This window comes from Phyllostomus discolor, chromosome 8, assembly GCF_004126475.2.
Source record: "Phyllostomus discolor isolate MPI-MPIP mPhyDis1 chromosome 8, mPhyDis1.pri.v3, whole genome shotgun sequence".
Lineage (NCBI taxonomy): Eukaryota > Metazoa > Chordata > Mammalia > Chiroptera > Phyllostomidae > Phyllostomus > Phyllostomus discolor.
Window position 1 is genome coordinate 58,867,272 of NC_040910.2, and position 25,248 is coordinate 58,892,519.

The 25,248-nt window shown below is 39.7% G+C and overlaps 1 pseudogene; it reads left to right on the top strand.

The window, feature by feature from the left end:
- Positions 1-423: 423 nt before the first annotated feature.
- LOC114515402 lies at positions 424-811 on the top strand (annotated as a pseudogene).
- The last annotated feature ends 24,437 nt before the right edge of the window (positions 812-25,248 follow it).

Genomic DNA, 25,248 nt, shown 5'->3' on the forward strand with positions numbered 1-25,248 from the left:
GACCATGGGATCCTGGAACATACAGAAACCCAAATACCTCAGAATCAGCACTAGAATGAGCAATCCACTTGTAGGAAGTGAGGGAAGTAAGAAGTGGGCCTAGAGCAGAGCTAGTGGCATTGTTCCCTCTCTGACCCCTTCCCCACAGACAGTGCCACAACACTGCAAAGAGGGTTGCCCTTCCCTGGCAAATAACTAAGGCTCCACTCCTTACCACATAATAGGTGCACCCAAAGAAATATGACCGAAATAAAATAAAAGATCAAAACTCCAGAAAAAGAACAAAGTGATGAGGAGATAGACAGCCTATCTGATGCAGAGTTCAAAACAGAAGTGCTCACAGAAGTGATTGAGTACAGCCATAAAATAAAGAAAGAGATGAAGGCTATACAAAGTGAAATAAAGAAAAATATACAGGGCTTTTTCATCATCTTGAAGCCTGTGGAGCCTGCCAGGAACAGGACTTCTACAATAACAAATATGTCTGGAAGGCTGTGGTCCAAGGCCATTTTTGCTGGCTATAAATGGGGTCTCCAGGACCAGAAGGAGCACACCGTTCTTCTTAAAATTGAAGGTGTTTATGCTTGAGATGAAACTGAATTCTATCTAGGCAAGAGATGTGCTTATGTGTATAAAGCAAAGAACAACACAATGACTCCTGGTGGTAAGCCAAATAAAAACACAGTCACCTGGGGAAAGGTAACTTGTGCTCATGGAAACAGTGGCATGGTTTGTGCTAGATTCCAAAGCAACCTTCCTGCTAAGGCCATTGGACACAGAATCTGTAATGCCGTACCCCTCAAGAATTTAAACTTATTGATAAATAAATAACAACCCTGACTGTATGGCTCGGTTGGGGACCCTCTGGCAAAGTGGGTTGGGGGACATGGTTTAGGTTGCAGGTTCGGTCTCTGGTCAAGATGCACAGGGGAGCCAACTGATGAATGTTTCTCTCACACGTCGGTGGTTGTCATCTTTTTCTCCCTCCCTTCCCTCTCAAATAAGTAAATAAAATGTATTTTAAAGAGAGAAAGAAAAAAAGAAAGAAAGAAAGAAAGAAAGAAAGAAAGAAAGAAAGAAAGAAAGAAAGAAAAAAAGAAAGAAAACCAACAGTGAAGGGAAGGAAACCAGGACTCAAATCAAAGGTATGGAGCAGAAAGAAGAAATAAACATTCAGAGAGTTCTGGCCAAAATGGAGGTGTAGGTAAAAACCCTTTGATTCATCGCAAAACCAAAAGAAGGATAATAACCAATCTAAAATCAATAAGCAACCAGAAGTACCAGAAAATCAAACTGCATGGAACTCCAACAACCAAGGAATTAAAGAAACAGTCAACAAGAACAACCAGACTGGTAAGATGGGTGGATGGAGAGAACCAATGGCAAAGCGGTGGGCCATGTGGGTGGAGCTGGCTGAATAGGAAACTGAGACTCAGAGCTGACTGTGGACTATGGCGAGGGTTGTTGCAGTGGGAGAAACCCTCATGTGAAAAACTCCCAGTCTCACATGAGGGCTGAGCAGGTGAGTTGCATTGTTCCCTCTCTGGCCCCTCCCCCACAGGCAGTGTCACAGCGCACCAAGGGGGGGTTGCCCTGCCCTGGTGAGTACCTAAGGCCCTGCCCCCTTACAACTTAACAGGCGCACTGAGACAAAGAAATAGGGCCCAAATGAAAGAACGGAGCAAAACTCCAGAAAAAGATCTAAGCAATGAGGAGACAGCCAACCTATCTGATGGAGTGTTCAAAACCAAGTTAATCAAATGCTCACAGAACTGATTGAGCTTGGTCACAAAATGAAGGAACAAATGAAGGATACCCAAAGTTAATAAAGCAAAATATTCAGGGAACCAACAGTGACAAGAAGGGAACCAGGACTCAGATCAACGAGTTGGAAAAAGAGGAAGAAATAATCATCCAACTGGAACAGAAGGAAGAAACAAGAATTCAGAAAAATGAAGAGAGGCTTAGGAACCTCTGGGACAACTTTAAGTGTTCCAACATGTGAATTATTGGGGTGCCAGGAGGACAATAGGAAGGGCAAGAAATTGAAAATTTATTTGAACAAATAATGAAGGAAAACTTTCCCAGTGTGGTGAAGGAAATGGACATCCAGGAAGTCTGGGAAGCCCAGAGAGTCCCAAAGAAGCTGGACCCAAAGAGGAACACACCAAGGCACATCATCATTAAGTTACCCAAGATTAAAAATAAAGAGAGAATCTTAAAAGCAGCAAGAGAAAAGGAGACAGTTACCTACAAAGGAGTTCCCATAAGGCTATCAGCTAATTTCTCAAAAACAACAACAACAACAACAAAACCTTACAGGCAGGAAGTTGCTGGAAAGAAGTATTCCAAGTCATGAAAGGCAAGGACCTACATCCAAGATTACTCTATCCAGCAAAGCTTTCATTTAGAATGGAAGGGCAGATAAAGTGCTTCCCACTTTAAGGTCAAGTTAAAGGAGTTCATCATCACCAAACCATTATTGTATGCAATGTTAAAGGGACTTATCTAAGAAAAAGAAGAAGATGAAAAGTATGAATAGTAAAATGACAACAAAAATATAAACAACTGAACCTAAAAAAAAAACAAAAACAAAAACAAACTAAGCAAACAACTAGAATAGGAACAGAATCACAGAAATGGAGATCACATGGAGGGTTATCACTGGAGAGGGGAAAGGTACAGGAATAAGTATAATAGGTACGCACAAAATAGACAGGGGGAAGTTAAGATAGTACAGGAAAGGGAGAAGCCAAAGAACTTATATGTATGACCCATGGACACGAACTAAGTGGGGAGGGGATCCTGGAGGTTGGGGGCAGGTACAGAGAGGAGGGAGATAAAGAGGAGAAAAAATTGGGACAACTGTAATAACATAATCAGTAAAATATACTTTAAAAAGATTAAATCAAAAAAGAAAGAAAAAGCAGATAGTCCTAAACTCAAAGGAATATTATTAGTAAAGAAATAAGCAGTGATAAAGTACTTTTAGTTTAATTTGTTTTTAATATTTTATTCTTTTGTTTTTTTCCATTACCATTTATTCTCCTTAACCCTCTTCCAACTCCTTCTATCGCCTCTCCTCTCCCACTATCAGCACACTGTTGTCTGTGCCCATGAGTCCTTTTTCTTTTTTACTCTATCCCTCTACCCCCTACTTTCATTTCTATTATTATTTTTTATTGTTTTTATTTGTAATTGACCTAACAAATAATAGTTTATTCAAAATAATTATAGCAGCAATGAATTCAATTATGTATGTTTATATAAAATGTGTAGTTATTGAATTAGGTATGCTTATGAATAACAGCAATAAATGAGAGCAATAATAAAATAAGAGGGATAAATTAATAATACATTGTTATAATAAAATATTCACTAGACCAGTGAATAGTGTCATTTCAATTGCATTTGGATTATTGTGTATAGTGCATAATACCCATAATATACAGTATATAAAAATATATATAAAACTCCCAGGCATCCAAAAATAATAATATAAAAGAGGAGGTATAGCCCTAGCTGGTGTGGCTCAGTGGATTGAGTCCCACCAGCCTGTGAACCAAAAGGTCACTGGTTGGATTCCAGTCTAGAGCACATGCCTGGGTTGCAAGCCAGGTCCCCAGTCAGGGGCATGCAAGAAGCAACTACACATTGATGTTTATCTTCCTCTATTTCTCCCTCTCTTCCCCTCTCTAAAAATAAATTTTAAAAATTTAATAAGTAGAGTATAATGGTTAAAATAATCAAGGAGAGAAATAAAGTGCAAAAAGCTCAAGTAAAACTACAAGTCAGAAAATGTGTGGAAGTCAATAATAGAAACAAGAAAGGACGAAAATTAAAATGTAACAAATATGACAAATATTAATGTAAGCATATTAATAGATGCTTTAAACGTAAGTGATTGAATAAACAAATTAAAAGTCAGAACTACCATAAGCAACCAATCCAAGATGGGTTTTCAGCAGGCAATAGAGGCCACTGAAGCAAATCCCACTGAAGCAAATCCTAACACAGCAAGCAGCTCATACACTATACTTGTGAATACATACAGCCACTCAGCCTGAGAGTCAACCATACAAACTGATGTGCCAACAGCAACAAAGACTCTACTACAAAGGAAGGCACACAATCCACACAAAAGATGCTCTTGAAGCAAATGACTCAGGTGATTAGAAAGACTGCACCACCGGAACCCTGAAGACACCTATAACATAAGCCACCCTGCCAAGACTGGGAGACATAGCAGGTGACCTAATGACTTATAGAACCAAACACAAGAGACAGCCAAAATGAAGAGACAAAGAAACATGTCTCAAATGAAAGAAGATATGAAATTTTAAGAAAAACAACTTTAAAATATGAAGAAAATCAATCAGATACATTCAGGTAAAGTTCAAAACATGTTTGCAATTATGATCAAGAAACTTACCAAAGAAAGCTTGCCAAAGAAAGATTAAGATTAAAGAGTATATAAAATCATAAAAATAAACCAGTCAAAAATATTGTAACTGAGGAGTGATATCAGAGTAATAGCAGCAGAAGAAATCCCCTTGATTTCTCACATGAAGATTCAACAATCTAAACAGCTAAAATAAAGGACCGCCTGATCAACACACAAACAGGTCTGAGAAAGATCCATGCATTAAAACACAAAAGGGTGGGCAAGTGGGAGTGACCTGAGGAGGCAAGAAGGAAGAATACAAAGGAGTGATGGGTACAGCCCTGCAGCGCAGAGCCCACTGTGAGGCTCAACCTGGAGAAGGAAGGAGTCAGGTTGTGGATGACACTTGCTTCAGCCAGGAGGAGCAAGGAGATTCAAGTGAGCATTCCTGCAGTACTGGGCAGTATAAGCTGCAGCTGAGCCCATTGACCTGGGCAGAACAAAGAACAGAGCTGCAGATATGATTGTCTGGCAAGCTGCATTACAGACAATGAGACAAAATTAGGGAGCCTGGTCACCTTCCCTTAACCTCCCAGAGCTCACCTCCCCTTACTGTTTGTATCATGTTGCAGAGCACATTATCTGAAAACAGGTACTACAGAAATACTTTATCCTTAAGCAAAGGGCACACTCTTCGACTAATCCTAGGGCTGGGTAGAGGTGCAGGGGGATGCCTCAGAGGTCCTCTGGTTGCCATTGCTGAAAGGGCAAAGCAACAGAATAGGCGCCCAGTTTCCTCCGGCTCACCACACCTGTACCCATCAAGGCTACACTTTGGGCAGAATCTGACAGCAATGAAATTTCATGAATTTGGAGCCCCATTCCATACCTTATTCATCTTTGGGGTTGGTTCCCGAAAAATGAGGGCTACCAGATCACAGGGAGGTGCACACCTTCTGAGGAAATACAGGCAATTTTTCACCACCCAGAGGAGAACTGAAAAGCTAGAGAAGTGCAAGAAAGCTTAAATAAATAGTTAATTAAGTAATTCAATTGAATCTTGTGATTCATCACCACCTACTGGAAAACAATAGAAAGAATTCTTCTTATCAGTCTACTAGAGAAGTGCCAATCACACATAGAGGCCTAGATAGAAAAAGGGTCTATCAAATATAATGAATTATCAAGGTAATGAGGCAAGTCAGAAATAAAATGAAAAATCTCCAGAAAGTAAAGACATGGATATAGGTGATTTAAATGACAGAGAATTTGAGATGTCAGTTCTGAAAAAAATCTCAATGAGTTATAAGAAAATACATATAAGCAGTTAATGAACTCAGACACAAAATCAAAGAACAAAATGAGTACTTTGCCAAAAAGGTTGAAACTTAAAAAAAATGCAAACAGTATTTCTGGAGATGAACTCAATAAAAGAGACTAAGAATAAACTAGCCAGCAAAGAAAATAGAGCTGACCAAAAAGCTGATGAAAGAATTAGTGATATCAAAGATTTAGTAATATCCAGACATGACTTAGAAGAAAACAGATGAAGAACTGAACATAGCAAATTAAAGAATGCTACAAAAACTATATGACTTTATCAAAAAGAGCAATATAAGAATAATGGGTATACCAGAAAAGGAAGACAGAGAGAAGAGAGCTGAGAGCCTATTCAAACAAATAGTTGACAAGAACAGTCCAAACTGATGAAAAAAGCTAGATCCTTGAATCTAAGATACAAATAGAACACCTAATTACCTCAATCCAAAAAGGATTTCTTCAAGAAACATTGTATTAAAACTGTCAAAAATGAATGACAAAAAGAAGAATTTTCAAGGTAATCAGGGAAAAGAAGAAATTAACCTGTAAAGGAAAGCCCATTATATTATCATCAGACCTCTCAGCAGAAACTGTAGGCTAGGAGAGAGAACAACCAAATATTCAAACTAATCAAGAGAGAAACTATCAGCAGATATAAGGGAGAAATGAAGACTTTTCCAGATGTACAGAAGTTGAAAAAATTTATCACCAAAACATGTCCATTGCAAAAAAAAATACTGAAGGAGGTTATTCTACCTAAAACAAAAACAAACAAAAAAAAGAGCTCACAAAATTATGAGTAAGATCACCAACAAACTTACAATATAAACATGGGTAATTTATGACAATAAAACCATAAAAGGGGCTCAGTAAAGGTCTGAATTTGCAAATAAGGAAGGAGAACATGTGCATTCAAAAGAAAAAGAACTACTGTATATATGTATGAAACTTTCTTTTTCATAAACCTAATGGTACACACACAGACACACACACAACTGAGACACATAACTTAAAAAAAGAGGGAAAAGTATGGAATACTACCAAACAAAATCAACAGACATAAATGCACACATACAAAAATTAATAAAGTCCCAACTGATGTGGCTCAGTGAATTGAGAACAGGCCTGTGAATCAAACAGTCGCCGGTTCAGTTCCCAGTCAGCGCACATGCCTGGGTTGTGGGTGAGATCCCCACTGGGGGGTTGCACAACCGGAAACCACATATTAATATTTCTCTTCCTCTCTTTCTCCCTCCTTTCCCTTCTCTAAAAATAAATAAACAAAATCTTTAAAAAGAAAAATCAATGGACTCACAGAGCTACCAGAAAACAAAGGATAAAATGGCTGTAAGAAATCCTCATGCATCAATAATTGCCCTATGTGTAAATGGGCTGAATTAACTAATTAAAAGGCACAGAGTAGCAGATTGGACCAAAATACAAAATTCAACCAAATGGGGCCAAATGGGGATTCTTTATATGGAGAATCATATAAACTGCAAAGAAAATATACTCTCAGAGTGAAAGGGTGGAAAATGATTCTCCAAGCAAATAACATTCACAGAAAAGCAGTTATAGCCATACTTATATGTGACAAAACACATTTTAAAATAACAAAGGTAACAAGAAACAGAAATAGATATTCTATAATGACAACAGAGACACCACATCAAGAAGATATAATACTTCTCAATATATGCATGAAATGATGGAGAAAGAAATGTATAAAGCAACAACTAATAGAACTAAAAGGAGAATCTGACAAACACACAAACAGTGTAGGGGACTAAAATACAACATTGACAGCTCTAGATAGATCATCCAAACAAAAAACATCAATAAAGAAATATCAGCCTGCCCTGGCTGGTGTGGCTCAGTGGATTGAGTGCCGGCTTACGAACCAAAAGGTCATGGGTTTGATATCCAGTCAGGGCACATGCTTGGGTTGTGGGCCAGATCCTTGGTTGGTGGCGCACAAGAGGCAACTACACACTGGTGTTTCTCTACCTCTCTTCTCCTCTCTAAAAGTAAATAAATAAAAATTTTAAAAAAGAAGTATCAGTCTGAAATGACACATTGGATCAAATGGACATAATTGACATTTACAGAAGTTTTCGTATCAGAACATCAGATTATACATTCTTCTCCACTGTACATAGAATATTTTCAAGAATAGATCATATGTTCAGTCACAAAACTAGCTTCAACAATTTAAAAAGATTGAAATCATACCAAGCATATGCTCTGACCACAGTGCTTTGAAATTAAAAATCAATTGGGCTCATTTATGGTTTGATGGCAATTTCTGAAATGTTTGTTCTATGTCTGTGAAATATGTCATTGGTATTTTAATAGGGATTGCACTGAACCTATAAATTGCTTTGGGTAGTATGGACATTTTGATGATGTTAATTATTCCAATCCATGAACACGGTACACATTTCCATTTAATTGTGTCTTCCTCAATTTCTTTCTTCAGTGTTGTATAGTTTTCCAAGTGTAGGTCTTCTACCTCCTTGATTAGGTTTATTCCTAGATACTTTATTTTTCTTGTTGCTATAGCAATGGGATTTTTCCCCTGATTTCTATTTCTGATTATTTCATTGCTTGTGTACAAAAATGCCTTTGATTTCTGAATATTGGCTTGGTATCCTCCTGTTTTACCAGATTCACTTATTATGTTAAGTAGTTTCTTGGTGGTGTCTATAGGATTTTCTATGTACACTATCATGTCATCTGCATACAGTGACAGTTTTACTTATCCTTTACAATTTGGATACCTTTTCTTTCTTTTTCCTCTCTGATCACTGTAGGTAGTACTTCCAATACTATGTTGAATAGAAGTGGTAAAAGCGGACACCCTTCTCTTGTGCCTGATTTCAGTGGGAAATCTTTTAGTTTTTGCTCATTGAGTATGATGTTGGCTGTAGGCTTCTTGTATATGGCCTTTCAATGTTCGTAGCAGCATTATTTACAATAGCCAAGTGCTGAAAATAGCCTAAGTGCCCATCAGTAAATGATTGGATCAAAAAACTGTGGTACATTTAAACAATGGAATTCTATGCAGCAGAAATTAAGAAGGAACTCCTACCCTTTATGATAGCATGGATGGAACTGGAGAGCATTGTGCTAAGTGAAGTAATAAGCCAGGCAATGAAAGGCAAATGCCACATGATCTCACCTATAAGTGGAACCTAATCAACAAAACAAACAAGCAAGCATAATAGAACCAGAGACAAGGAAATAAAAAAGAAAATGACAGTAACCAGAGGAGGGGAGGAGAGGGATAATCAGAGAATGAAGGGGAAAGGTTGTCAAGGAACATGTATAAAGGACCCATGGACAAAGACAACTGGGGGTGTAGGGTTAAATGAGGGAGGTAGGGGTGGGTAGGGCAAGGGAGAGTAATGGAGGGATAATGGGGACAACTGTAATTGAACAACAATAAAAAAAGAGAAGAAGGAAGTACAAAACCCCACAAATATGTGCAGATTAAACCATTTACTACTAAAAATGACTGGGTCAAAGAAAAGATAAAAGTTGAGATCAAATAATAATAGAGACAAATGAGAATGACAATATGACACATCAAAAGTTCTGGGATGCAGCAAAGGCAGTAATAAGAGAGGAGTTTATATTATTACAGGCCTACCTCAAGGAACAAGAGCAATCCCAAGTAAACAGCCTCATATTACATTTTGAAGAATTAGAAATAGAAGCATAAAAGCAGCACAAATTGGGACAGCTGTACTAGAACAACAATTTTTTAAATGATTTTAAAAAGCAGCACAGAGCAGAAAAAAAGAAATAATAAAAATTAGAGCAACACTGAATGAAATAAAGAAAAAGACTAAAAATTAATACAAGAGAGCTAGTTTTTTAAAAGAATAATAAAATTGACAAGCCCCTGGCTAGACTCACTAAGAAAAAAAAGAAAAGCTCAAATTAAAAAAGTCAGAAATAAAAAAGAAGTTACCACAGATATCACAGAAATACAAAGGGTCACACTAGAATACTATGAAAGACTATATGCCACCATATTCAATGGGTAAATTCCTAGAAACATATCATGAAAAGCTGTAACATTTAAATAGACTGATCAATAATGAGTCAGTTGAAACTTCCCAAAAAGTAAAATTCTGGGAACAGATGACTTCAGTGCTTTATTCTACCAAGTGTTTAAAAAACATTTGATACCTTTCTTTCTCAAACTCTTCCAAAAACTTGAAGAAGCAGCAATATTTTCTAACACATTTTATGAGGTAAACATAACCCTGATAACCAAACCCTGGCAAGGACAGCATTTTTTAAAACTACAGAACAATATCTCTGATGAATACCTACACAAAAATCATAAACAAAATTCTAGCAAATATAATATAATATAACATTGAAAAATAATAATCATGGTTTAGTGTGGTTAATTCCAGGAGCACAAAGATGGTCCAACATATGCAAACCACATTAACAAAACAAAGGATTAAAATCTTATGACTTTATCAACAGCTGCAGAAAAAGTTTTGATAAAACAGAACATCCATTTACAATTAAAACAGTCAATAAAACATGTACGGAAGGAAAATAACTAAACACATTAAAGGCTAATATCATATTTGATGGTGAGAAATTGAAATCTTTTCCTCTAAGGTCAGGAAAAACACAAAATATCCAATCTTGCCACACTTATTGGAAGTCAAGCAATTAGGCAAGAGAGAAATGAAGAGCATACAAATTGGGAATGAAGAAGTAAAAAATGTCACTGTTTGCAGATGACATGATTCTTTATATAGAAAGTCCTATGGAGTCCATGATAAAACTGTTAGAAACAATTAAATAAACAGTAAATTTACAGGATACAAAATCAATGTATAAAAATCCACTGCATTTCTATATACTAACAAAAAAGTTCAGAAAAAGAAAACAAAAAAATAAATCCTTTTTCAATTGCAACAAAAAGAATAGAACAACCAGAAATAAACTTAACCAAGGATGTGATAAACCTATATACAAAAAATTGCAAAGCATTATTAAGAGATTTAAAAAGACACAATAAATTGAAAAGATCTTCCAATTTTATGAATTGGGAGAATTAAAATAGTTAAAAATTTCATATTACTCAAACTAATATACAGATTTAAAGCAGTCCCCATCAAAATTGCAATGATATTTAAAAATAGAAGGAAAAAAACATCAGATTTGTATGGAACCACAGAGACCTCGAACAGCCAAAGCAGTCCTGAGAGAAAAGAATGAAGCCAGAGGTGTAACACTCCCTGATTGCAAACTAGAAAGCTATGACAATCAAAACAGCATGGTCTTGGCAGAGAAACAGACACACACAGAACAGTGGAACATAATGACGAGCCTCAAATAAACCCACACGAATATGGGCAAGTAACTTTTTTCAAAGCTGCCACAAACATTCAATGGATTTTTTAAGAAAACCCTCTACAACAAATGGTGTGGCAAAAATTGAAAAGCCACTTGCAAATGAATAAAACTAAAGTATAGTTTTACCCCATATGTAAAAATTTACTCAAAAGGGTCAAATATCTAAATATAAGATCTGATCCCTGGCTGGTGTGGCTCCATAGATTGAGTGCTGATCTTTGAACTAAAGGGTCGCCGGTTCAATTCCCAGTCAGGGAACATGCCTGGGTTGCAGGCCAGGTCCCCAGTAGGGGGCCCTTGAGAATCAACCACACATTGATGTTTCTCTCCCTCTTTCTCCTTCCTTTCCTCTCTGTAAAAATAAATAAATAAAATCTTTTAAAAAATAAATAAATATGATCTGAAATAATAAATTATATAGAAGAAAACGTAGGTACTAAACTAACAGACCTTGATCCTAGAGAAGACTTTATGAATTTGACTCCAAAAACAAAGGAAATAAAAGCAAAAATAAATGAATGGGACTATATCAAACTAAAAAGCTTCTGCACAGCAAAGGGAACTGCCTACTAAATAGAAAGACAACTAACTGAATGGGAGGAGATATTTGCAAACAACAGTTCTCACAAGGGGGCTACATCCAAAATATATAAAGAACTCACACAACTCAACACCAAACAAAGAAACAATCCAATTAAAAATGGGCAGAGAACCTGAGCAGATGCTTCTCCCAAGAGGATACACAAATGGCCAACTGATGTATATAAAGATATTCAAGAGGAAGTGGCAGAAGGGACTGAAGTCCAACAGAGAGTGCAGCAAGTGCCATTGTTCCCTCTCAGACCCCACCCCCACATACAGTGTCACAACCCAGTAACGTGGGTTGCCCCCACCTCCATGAACACCTAAGCCCCCCCCCCAAAAAAAAGGATGGCTCAAGCAGAAGAACAAATGAAAGCCCCAGAACCAATACTTTTAGGCGACCGAGAGTTAGCCAGCCTATCAGATGCACATTTCAAAACACTGATGATTAAGATGCTCACAGAATTGGTTGATTTTGGTCACAAATTAAATGAAAAAATGAAGGCTACAGTAAGTGAAATGAAGAAAAATATACAGGGAACCAATAGTGATGGACTGAAAGCTGGGTCTCACATCAATGGAGTGGACCAGAAAGAAGAAAGAAACAACCACACAGAAAAGAATGAACAAATAAAATTTCAAAAAAATGAGGAGAGGCTTAGGAACCTCCAGGACATCTTTAAATGGTCCAATATCCGAATTATAGGGGTACCAGAAGGGGAAGAGGAAGAGCAACAAGTGGAAAACTTATTGAACAAATAATAAAGGAGAACTCCAATCTGACAAAGGGAATAGACTTCCAGGAAGTCCAGGAAGCTCAGAGAGTCCCAAAGAAGCTGGACCCAAGGAGGAACACACCAAGGCACATCATAATTACATTAGCCAAGGTAAAAATGAAGGAGAAAATCCTAGAAGCAGCAAGAGATAAGGAGACAGTAACCTACAAAGGAATTCCCATCAGACTAGACTGTCAGCTGATTTCTCAAAAGAGACCTTACAGGCAAGAAGGGGCTGGAAAGAAGTATTCCAAGTCATGAAAGGCAAGGACCTACATCCCAGATTGCTCTATCCAGCAAAGCTTTCATTTAGAATGGAAGGGCAGATAAAGTGCTTCCCACTTTAAGGTCAAGTTAAAGGAGTTCATCATCACCAAGCCCTTATTATATGAAATGTTAAAGAGACTTATCTAAGAAAACAAGATAAAAAAAACATGTACAGTAAAATGACAGCAAACTCACAATTATTAACAACAACACCTAAAACAAAAACAAACTAAGCAAACAACTAGAACAGGAACAGAACCACAGAAATGGAGAACACATGGAGAGTTATCAACAGGAGAGTGGGAGGAGGAGAGAGGGGTAAAAGGTATGGAGAATAAGTAGCATAGATGGTAGGTAGAAAATAGACAGGGTGAGGGCAAGAATGGTATGGGAAATGTAGAAGCTAAAGAACTTGTGACACATGGACATGAACTAGAGAGGGGAATTTGGGTGGGGGAGGGTGTGCAGGGTGGAGGGGGATGGAGGGGGTAATGAGACAGCTGTAATAGCATAATCAATAAAATATTTTTTAAAATAAATAAATAAATAAATAAAATACACCAGTCAGAGAAAGACAAGTACCATATGACCTCACTTACATGTCAAATCTAATGAACAAAGTAAACTGACAAAATAGAAACCAAGGCATGTATCATAGGAGTATACACTTGAAACCTGTATAATCTTATTAACCAATGTCCCCCCAATAAATTTAATAAAAAGAAAAATAATAAAGACATAAAGATTCTTGGGTGCTTTGCAAGTTGAGTGAGGCTTGGTCTCAGAACATCATCAGTTTGGCCATGCGGTGTTCACCAGGTTAATGCAGATTCAGATCTGGCATCAGTTCTAAGCCTGGGGTCACTCTGCAAGAGTTCCAGGGCACAGCATGGCCATCCACTACTCCCCTGAGACCTGTGGACCTTTGAGAGTTTTTAAGAAAGACAGAATTGCAGGCCAAGGCTGACTTCTCACCACAAGGACAGCCTACAGCTGAGCATGGGACAAGGCTGACTGTTTGCTATTAGAGCATCCTGCTGTGCATAAGTTGGGTTGAGTGGGGTCTCAGGGAGTCATCAGTATGTGGCAAGTGATGTTGATCAGGTTAATGCAGATTTCAATTTGGTCATGAGTGGGAAGGCTCAACATAGGAAAATGTTGCTTGCATGTTAACTGTGTTGGAGGAGGACTCAACACAAGGACAATGGTGGGTGTACCTTCAGTCCTTGAGGTCAGTCCTTGACCTTAAGCAACACAACTCAGTTTCCCTCTATGTGTCTGGAATCTGTCATACTTCTCTCTTTCTACCTGAGCTCAGGCTGAGTTTCTCTGAATAGGTGAATCCATGTTTGGGCCCTTTAAAGGTACACCTGGGTTTCCAGAAGTCATCCATTTCCCTAGATGGATGGAATCCTCACCAACTTTCACAGACAGATGTTGTGGGGGCTGCTGTTCTCATCTCTGGTGCTTCAGTCTGGGGAGACTGGTGTGAGGCTGGGACCTCCTGCTTTTCAGGGGAAACTCTGCAGCTGAGAAATCTTTCCCAATTCTCAGCCATCATACATGGGTGTGGGTCCAGTCTACGTCATGTCTCTGCCCCCCTATCACTCCCAAGATGGCTTCTTTTTTATATTCTTAGTTTAAGCTAGTATTCTAATGGCTCTCCAGGTTCATTGTTCTAAAATTTGTTTGTAATTTTGATGTGCTTATGGGAGGAGATAAGCTCAGTGTCCACCTACTCTTCCATCTTGATCAGAACCTTAAGAGTCCTGGCTGGTGTGGCTCAGTGGATTGAGTGCTGGCATGTGAACCAAAGGGTCGCCAGTTCAATTCCCAATCAGACCACATGCCTGGGTTGTGGGCCAGGTCCCCAGTTGGGGGCATGCAGGAGGCAACCACATGTTGATGTATCTCTCTCTCTTTTTCTCCTTCCCTTCCCCTCTTTCTAAAAATAAATAAAATCTTTTTTTAAAAAAGAACCTTAAAAGCTATTAGATGTTAAATGGAAGGGGAAGATAATATATTAAAACAAGGAGTAACTATGATGAAATATCAAAAGAACTTCAACTGCTCAAACTTTTAAGTATAATCTCCAAATCTATTTCAATCCCTTGCTCTCTCTCTCTTCTCCTTCTGGTACACCTATTATGCTTATGTTTTTTATGTTTGATGTTGTCCCAGAGGTATTTAAAATATTATTATTTATTATTTATTTCTCTTTGCTATTTCAATTTGATATTTTTTATTACCTTGTCTTCTAGATTACTGATTCAATCCTCTGATATTTCTAACCTGCTGTTGATTCCTTCTAGTGTATTCTTCACTGTAGTTTTGTAGTTTTCATTTCCATTTGGTTCTTTTTTATGTTTTCTGTCTCCTTTTTTATGGTTTCTCTTTCTTTGTTAAAGTTCTCACCAAATTCATCTATTCTTTCCCTAAGTTTATGTAGCATCCTGAAGTTAGTAGCTATTTGTGCCAGGCTTGGGGCTACCTGATAGGAGCAACAAAGTGATCTGTGTTTGGTTGCTGCTGGTGCTGAGCTTGGATGTGCTTGGGAAAGTCTATGCTGCATGCCAAGGTCTTCTGCCACTAGTTCAATCACCAGTTGTGCTGGGCTTGAGGCTGCCTAGTTGGAGCTACATTACAGGTCAAGACTGGTTGTTGCTCATGCCAAATTTAGGGCCACCTGGAGGTAAAACAAATGTTGAGAGTGGTCATCACTTGTGTTAAGCTTGGGGCTTCTTGGAAGAAGCTACAATGCATTCCAAGGCTGGCTGCCGCTTGTGTGATTTTTCAGAGTCTGTAATATGAGCCAAGCATTGCCACCACCTGTATGGGATTAGTGGACCTTTGAGAAAGTCTGCAGCACAAGCCTAAAGCAGATACCCCTCATTTGGGCTTTATAGACCTTTAAGTGAAACTGCAGCATGAAGTGAGGCAAGCTGCTTCTGTGGAGGAGGCACTAGAAGAGACTGGGGCTGGGCAAGCAAGTTGGGTGGGGTGGGTCTCAGGGATTCACCCAGATAGTGAAAATAGTGTTATCCAGGTTAATGGAGACCACAGACTTGACACTCATCTGTGCCAGGCTGACTGGCTGGAAGAAAAGCTCCACAAAGGAACAATAGTGCCTGCCAGCACTTCTGTTCCCAGAGGAAGTAGCTCCCAGCCTTGCTAGTCTAGTCCTCACCCTGAAGTTAGTAAAGTTACTTTCTCCCCATATGTCCCTGGTGCTTTTTGAGATGCTTCCCATGACCTGATGCTTAAAGTGAGTTTGTTTGCCAGCCCTTTAAGGGCAACATGCTTTGGTCTCCCATAGTCCTTTATCCCTCTGGGATGTAATCGCTGCTGATTTTCACAGCCAGGTGTTATGGGGATACGTCTTCTGAACACTGGCACCCCAGTCTGAGAACCCCTCACAAGGAACCTCCATAGCTGAACTATGCATTCCATTTCTTTTAGAGGAAGAAAATGGTAGGGAGGGAGGGAAGAAGAGAGGGGAACAGAAACATCAACTTTTTGTTCCACTTATTTATGCATTTGTCAGTTGCTCCTTGTATGTACCCTCACTGGGGATTGAACTTGCAAACTTGGTGTATCAAACAACACTCTCACTGACCTACCCAGCCAGGGCTTCCCTTCTATTTCTTAATTGCCATATGTAGGTGTACGACACACCTTTCTGCATCTTCACTCCTCCCCCACCAATTGATGTGGTTCTTTATTTCCTTAGTTATAGGAAGTCTGTTCAGCTAGTCTTCAGGTGGTTCTCAGTGATAGTTATTCTGTAATGTAGTTGGCATTTTCATATGATCATGAGCTGTGATGATCTCAGAGTTTCCCTATTCTGCCATCTTAACCAAAAGTCGTAAAATTTAAGTTTTTATGTTGATTGGTTTTTCTTGAGGGGAGGAAATCATAGGTCTTACAATGGTGTGTGGCCCTCCCAAAGATCATAGCATATAAATAGACAGACAGGATGTTAGTGATATTAAAATTTTGTATGGCAGGAGCCAACTAGAAAGAAAAAAGATCTAAACAGGCACATTACAGGGACAATAATGAAAAAAAGTTGAGAAATCTCAGGTTAGGGTGAGCTGACTAGGAACAGAGTGAGAATGTTGGGGGCACCTTGAGTGAGAGTTAAAGTATGAGTAAAGTCAGGTTCCATTCTGGGACAGGTGTGTGGAGTTAGGAATTTTATGGACTATTTAAATTTAAATTAATTAAAATTGAATAAAATTAAAATTTCAGTTTCCTAGTCTAACTAGCCACATCCCAAGTGTACAGTCACCTCAAGAGCCATATAAGTTACTTGTATTAGTTTCTGGGGGCTGCTATAATAAATTACCACAGGCTGGAGGACTCAAAGCAACAGATATGCATGATCTTACTGTTCTGGGGGCCAGAAGTCTGAAGTTAGTTGTTGGCAAAGCTATACTCCCTCCAGAGGCTCTAGGGGAGAATTGTTTATTGCTTCATACATTCCTTTGTCTGTGGCTGTATCACTCCAACCTCTGTTTCCATGGCCTCATAGCCCCTCCTTTTCTCTGTGTCTTTTCCTTTTGGTGTCTGTTTCAAAAATCCCCCTGCTCCTCTCTTATAAAGTACATGCAATTGCATTTAGGGCCCACCCAAAGCTTAATCTCACCTCTTACCATATAAGGTAATATCCACAAGGTCTCAGGATTAGGAGGTGAACATACCTTTGGGACCACCATTCAATCCACAGTACTATATCATCATAAATATAGAACATTTTCATTGTTGCAGGAAGTTCTTTTGTACACTGCTGTACAGGAAGGTATGTGAGTAAATCTGACAGTAAATCTGTCAGTAGAGGAAGGTATGTGCAGTAAATCTGACAACCTTAGGGACCTAAAATAACCTCATGGGGTGATCCAATCATAAATTTCTAGCTGGGCAGGCTGTGCTGGGCAGTCACACCTCAGGCCTATGACTTAGTAAAAAGTTCATCTTTACCTGAAGTGAGCCCCATTAATTGTTCTAGTGAATCTAGTTTAACATACCTTTGAAATGTTACAGTGGTCCTCTTTTCTAGACCCCTGAAGGGAGCACATCATCTTGTTGCCTGCATACCATCCTTATTTACTGTAAATATTAAATATTTTATCTCTTAATTTTACTTTCATCCAATCACAGATATGTCCCCAACTTGCTTTATCCCATCTCCTTAATCTACCACCAATGGGATTCATGTAATCTTCCCTCCTTTGATTCTAAAACTTCCCTTCTCTGGAGCATTTTCTCAGTCCATTGATATCTTGCTTTTGGGAATGTCCCTAGTTTGGCTCAAATAAGCTCTAATGAACTCAAATTTTCTATAGGTTTGTACATTCTTACATCAACAGAGGTTATGAACCAAGGATCAAAAAAATTGTTAAATGGTCAGAAATAACTTCATAGATAGTGAATCTGTCACAAAGAATAAGGCAGTACATATAAATGTCAAAGGAGTAAGGTCTTCTCAATTGTAGTTTTAAAAAATAACATAAAATTCCCTATGTTAATAATTTTAAGTATACACATTATTGTGCATTCAATCCCTAAAATTTTTTCATCTTTCAAAAACTGAAACTCTATTCCCATTGAACACCTCCTCTTTCCCCCTCTCCCCAGCCCCTGGAAGCACCATTCTACTTTCTGTTCCTGGGTTTGGGCACTTTAGATATTTCATATATATGGAGGCATGCAGTATTTGTCTTTTCTGATTAACTTATCTCACTTAGCTTAATACCCTCATATGGAAGGATTTACTTTTCTTTTCTTTTTTTTTTTTTTTTAAGATTCCATTTATTTATTTCTAGGGAGAGGGAAAGGGAGAAAGAGAGGGAGAGAAACATCAATGTGTGGTTGCCTCTTGAGTACTTCCTACTGGAAGTACTGGGGACCTGGCCCACAACCCAGGCATGTGCCCTGACTGGGAATCAAACTGGCAACCGTTTGGTTCACAGGCCTGCACTCAATCCACTGAGCTACACCAGCCAGGGCTGGAAGGATTTATTTCTTTTTAAGGCTAAATAATATTATACATATACATATGTATATGTATGTATATATGTGTACACACATATATATATGTATATATGTACATAATCTCATTTTGTTCATAAATTCATCCTTTAATGAACATCTAGTTTGCTTCCAAAAAGAAGTAGGGTTTTTGCAGTTGATGCAAAATCCAGGCCTGAAAATAGTGAGAGAATAGGCAGAATTCTGACCATTGCACTCCGCACACGACAGCCCATTCATGTTTTTGGCACAAAGCTCATGACTGCGGGTGGGGTGACTGTGCACAGGTCCCTGACTCCCCATGTTCTGGGTGCAGGGTTTCTCTGTCAAGGTCTGTGAGCTGTGTTAAAGGATGCTCCCAAGTGTGAGGATCAGTCAAAGGAGGTTCATGGACACTGACAGTGGTTGGTGGAGGGCTGCTAGAGTCCATCACACAGGTGCCTTCTCAGAGGTGGGGTGCGCTGGTAGGGAGAAGGTTCAGTTCCGGTAAGACATCTTCAGTGGGATATGACGGGTGTGCACCAGAGAACCCTGAAAACACGGACCACGTCGCCAACTCCAGCTTCAATTCTCTTGACTCTGGAAATAGCCCAGCAAGCTTTCTGCAGTCACGTGAGCCCTGAAGCATCTCATTGGCCAGCACCCCCCCACCAGAGGGCAGAGAGAGTGAGAGGCGGGACTAATGGTGATGGACCAATGGGGAAGTGGCAGCCCCTGACCTACGCATGCGCAGTGCATTCTGGCCCACTGCAGCGCAAGCTGTTTTATCGTCAGTTGCACGTTTAGGTACAGGTGCCCACTGCCAAGTTACACAGGCCAGCCCAAACCCACGTGCTCTGCCAGCTCATGGAACCCTGTGGAAAGGAGTACACAGGCAACACTTGAGCCCAGATGTCTAGGAGGCTGAGCTCTCCACTACGCAAGGGATCTGCGGGCGGGGAGGGTTGCAGACAGGAGGCTGCTATGAGGAGGGTGGGCCAGGCGTGCAGCTGACTGGCCCTGTCTCCCACAGAGAATCGACCAGCACCATGCTCCCCCCAGCTCTTCGTCACCTGCTACTGGCCTGCAGCCTCGCCCTGGCACCCTTTCTTGCAGGTGAGAGTGTATGGGGGTCACTCACAACCCACATCACCGCCTTCATTCTCACCTGCACCCATGCCAGCACCCCCAAACTGCATCCCCACCCACACCCTGTACCCCACATCAGCATCCTTGCCAGCACCGTCATTCCCACGAGCACCCCACTGGTCAACAAAATTATAGGTTTCAGGTACACAATTCTAAAATACATCATCTGTACTCTGCATTGTGTGTTCACCACCCTAAGTCAGTAATCTGTTCATCACCATTGATCCCCCATGTACTCTTCTCCACCACCCCTCCCCCAGCAATAACCACACTGTTGTCCGTGTCCATGAGCTTTTATCTTATTTCTCTTCTTTTTTTGCTCAATCCCTCCATTTCTCCCTCCCATCCTCCATACCACCACCACCCTTAACAGCTGTCATCGTGCTCTCCATCTATGAGTCTGTCTCTATTTTCCATGTTACTTTATTTTGCTCATTAGACACAACATATGAGTGAAAACATATATTTGTCTTTCTCTGACTGGCATATTTCACTTAGCATGCTGATCTCTGGGTCCATCCATAGTGCCACAAAGTGTAAGATTTCCTTCTTTTTTATGGCCAAGTAGTACTTCATTGTGTAAATGTACCATAGCTTCTTCATCCACTCATCTACTGATGGACTCTTGAGCTACCCTGGACACATAATGGAGGAACATGAGAGATAGTGGAGGGCTGACATTTAGAAAACTTTAGAGGGTAACTTGCTGTCTTTCTCTGGAGATCACTTCATACTGAGGAAAGGAAGGAGGAAAGAAAATGTTCACCCCTGAAGGGTGAATCACAGTTCCTCATCCAAGTGACTGACTCTCCTTTGAATGTCCCAGAGGGATGGGGGGACTGCGGGTCCAGTTTCCACTACCCCTCCTTATTCACTGGATACCATGTGCTCCATCTGCTTATGGACAGCACTCATCCCAGTAGTGCTACCTAATCATTTTAAATTACTGGGGTTGTCTCAGAGCATCCTGGGATTTCCTCCCAAAGCTGACCTCCATCAGGATAGTCCACTCACCCACTGAGCAGTGGTGTAAACTGCTTATGCTCATACCCTTTGCCCTCCCTTCCCTCAGCCTCTCAATGGCCCATCATTTTGTGTGTGTGTTTGTTTTTTTTTTTTTTAATAGAAAGGACTCACCCCTCACTGCTGGACCAATACAAATAGTTATCTCTTACTAAGAATTCACTTTTAGCCTTGGCTGGCATAGCTCAGTGGATTGAGCGCAGGCTGCGAGCCAAAGTGTCGCAGGTTCGATTCCCAGTCAGGGTACATGCCTGGATTGCAGGCCATGACCCCCAGCAACCGCACATTGATATTTCTCTCTCTCCCTCTCTATCTCCCTCCCTTCCCTCTCTAAAAATAAATAAATAAAATCTTAAAAAAAAAAAAAAGAATTCACTTTAAGCCAGTTTGGGATTCCTGGTGAAAATAAGAGTTTGGCATAATTTTACTTAGTATTGCATGTCTTTCTTGATTTCCTTCCTTCTCCTTTGCTTCCATCACCTAATAAAAGATTACAGAAAATCACTTATTAATATTTGGGACAGGCCTTAGGTAAAATGTGGACATTTATCTTGAGCTGTCAACCTTCAAGTTCTACACTTCTTTCTCCAGTTCCTTTCTTTCCCACTGCATCATATCAAAGCCAGCTTCACTGAATTTTCTCATGAAAGCTTATTTTCAAGGACGGATAGGAAAATCATAGCTCCTCTCATTGTGAATAACTGAGAACCTGCCCATGGTGCTCTGCATTTTCACAGAAACCAAAGCCCAAAGCTAAAGAAAAAAAAAAAGGACCTTTTCCTTCAATAACAGATATGAGTTTTTGACTGCTGGTGTTGGGCCTAGAGAACAGGGACGTCTCTCAGTCTGCACAGCATTCACGCTTCAGTGGCTTCTTTCCAGTTCAAACACCATAGCCTGGACAGCCAGGGGTCTGAAGGCTAGAGGGCAGCCCCATGGGGAGGGAGTGAAGTGGTATGCCCACACTTAACCAGGGACCATTGTTTCCACAGGGGGACTCTCTGTTCCTCTTGCTTTGTGGTTATGATTTGTAGTGAAGTTTGCTTCAGTATTCTTCTGTGAGCCTTTTTCAGTTTTATTGAAATATATTGACACACATCACTGTGATAGATTTAAGGCATACAACATAATGGTCTGACTTACACATGTTGTGAAAGAATGACACAATAAGCTTTGTTAACATCCATCCTCTCATAGATATAGCAGAAAGGAAAAGCAAAAAATTTTTTTCCGTGATGAGAATTCTTAAAATTTCTCTTACCTATATATCATAGTATTATCTATAGTCACATCATGCTGTATATTATATCCCTAGTACTTATGTATCTTATAAATGGAAATTTGTACCTTTTTTATCACCTTCCCACAAATCTCCTTCCTCTAGTAATCACAAATCTGATCTCTCTTTCTACAAGTTTGGGTTTTACTTTATTTAAAAACTCATAGGCACAGACAAGAGTATGGTGATTGCAAGAAGGAAAGGGGTTGGAGGGAGTTAGAAGAGGGTAAACAAGGGATAAATGGTGACAGAAGGAGACTTGACATGGAGTGGTAACACACAATACAATACACAGATGATATATAATTGTACACCTGAAACCTGTATCATTTTATTAACCAATGTCACACCTATAAATTCAATAAAGCCTCTGGAAAAAAAATTCCACATATAAGGGAGATCATACAGTATTTTTCTTTCTTTGACCTATTTCACTTAGTATAATGGCTTCAAGATATCCATGTTGTCACAAATGGCAGGATTTTCTGTTATTTTATGACTGAATGATATTTTCATGTGTATCACAACTGTTTATTCTTTCATCTGTTGATTGACACCTAGGTTGCTTCCATATCTTGGCTATTGTAAATAATGCTGCAGTGAACATAAGGGTGCATATATCTCTTTGAATGAGTGTTTTTGTTTTCTCTAGGTAAATACCCACAAGTGGGATCATTGGGTCAAAAGGCAGCTCCATTTTTAATTTTTTGAGGAAACCCCATACTGTTTTCCACAGCAGCTATACCAGTCTGCATTCCCACCAATAGTGAACAAGATTTCCCTTTTCTCCATGTCCTTGCCAGCACTTGTTTGTTGATTTATTGATGACAGCCAATCTGACAGGTGTGGTTTATCATTGTGGTTTTGATTTGCATTTCTCTGGTGACTAGCTATGTTGAACATCTTTTCATGAATCTGTTGGTCATTTGTAGTTCTTCTTTGGTAAAATGTCTATTTTTTAAATTGAATTACTTAGGTTTTTGCAGGCTTTTTTTAAGGGACAAAAGCAAATTTTAAAACCTATCTTTTCTCACCATTTTTATTTGTTTTTTAATAACATAGTTTTTAAAATAAATACTATATGCCCATGGTATAAAATGCAAAAAGTGTATAGCAGAGAATATATTATTGTCTTTTCTCTAGTCCCCCAACTGAACTTCTTGGAGACAACCATAATTGTCCCTTCTTAAGAACCTTTCCAGAGATGGTCTGTGTATTTAGCAACATATTCAAATGTATCTTTTTCTTCCATGGCATTTTATACCTAGTGTTATACTTCTTGCTTTTTTCTTTTAAGGTGCACCTTATAGGGCTTTCATATCAGTGTGTGTAGAAGGACACACTCTGGACGCACATCTTTCACAAATGTGCTGGAATCTGTCTAACCATGAGCATTTCAGTTATTTCCAATCACTTGGCAACACAGAGAACCCTGCAGTAAATGACCTACAAATACAACTACACATGTACAAAAATACCTCAGAATTACCGAATAAAAGTTTGTGCATTCTAACCTTGTTTCCAAATTATCAGATTGTCCTCCAAAGTGTGGCACTGATTTACGCACCAAAAGTAGAAGGAAAATGCCCTGTAACCAGCACACTTTAGATTTAACTGGATTTTGTCTTACCATGGAAGACTTTGTGCAGTGCTCTCCAGTAGGATGTTTTATGATGAGCAAAATGTCTATGTGGCTTTTGAACATTTGAAATGAGAATGGTGCAACCAAGGTAGTGAACTTTTAATTGAGTAAATTTAAATAGTGAACAGAACAGCTTCAAGCACAGTGAGGTATGAGAGTTTGGAAGAGGGGATTGAAGACATTGCTGAGAAATTATGAACAGGAGTTTCTTTAATGTTAATGATTGTAATATTTTTGTCTTTTTTTTTTACTATTTTTGGCTGTATGTGCTTCCTCAAGCAAGACCCTCCAGGGAAAGTAGGCCAGGTCAGCCCTGTGTCTGTAAGGGTCTCAGTGTCTTCAGAGCCCCAGCTCCTGCCCAGGGTGGAGGTCTGCTGCCCTCACATTTGCAGGGTCCAGGGCAATATGGCTTCATGTTTAAAAGGGACACATTTAGCTTTAATAAAAAGATTAATCTATGTTGCATTTTCTTACCCGGTTAAAAGGTCTGCAATTTTCACACTTCTCAGAATCTCATGGCAGGGAATGCCAGCACTGAGATCCCTGGTACAAGCCTGCATCCTCTGCCCACCCTGCCACCCCCTCTTGGTGAAGGGCATCCTGATCCTGTGCATGGACATGATAGTCCTTAGTCCAGGCTCTCCACTGCTGTCACCTCTGCAAACTGCTTCATCTATTTGAGCAAAAAATCCCAGGATTCTGGGTACCCAGGCAAGGTACGGGGAGGGTGTTCAGGCTCCTAGTGGGCATGTCCCTTGATGTCACCAACTACTTGTTCCTGCCCTTCCCCCATGGGAGCTGGCAGAGCCAGAGGAGAATGAAGGGAGGCTCCACTGGAGGGGGAAGTAAATAATTCAAAACCACCTTTTCAAAGCCTGAGGAAAATTTGGCAGATAAATACTGTGACTTTTACTTCCTTTTCTCCCTTTCCTTAAATTCTCACAGGTTTCCCACTTCTTTATCCAGAGTTTTCTCCACTCTGTGGGTATCTTTCACTGGAGCAGCCAAGTCTGGGTTTTGTCCTCAATAGTAGGGGTAGTAGGATACTTGGATGGAGACAGGGGGTCAGAGGACTCAGTTCTCTGAGCGGTTACAGAGCCCCAAAGGCAGAGAATGCAAGAAGGTGAAGGCTCCTTCCTGTCAGGTGGGCCCTGTTTGAGATTTTGTGCATGCTTCATCCTTTGCCACACTGCAGTATTCAGTGTGTCTGGAAGCCACCCTTCCAGTGAGGTGACCCTGTGAATTGCAACCACATCCTGTACTTTCTTTTCTGTTCCAGTTCTCTCTCTAGTGTTTATCATCATCTAATGCACCATATATTTCGTTTTAGTCTGCTCTCCTCACCAGAAAGCAGCCTCCATGAGGCTGGGGATTTTTGTGGTAACTCTAGGGTTGAGGGTCTGTCCCATAACCAATGCTGGGGTGA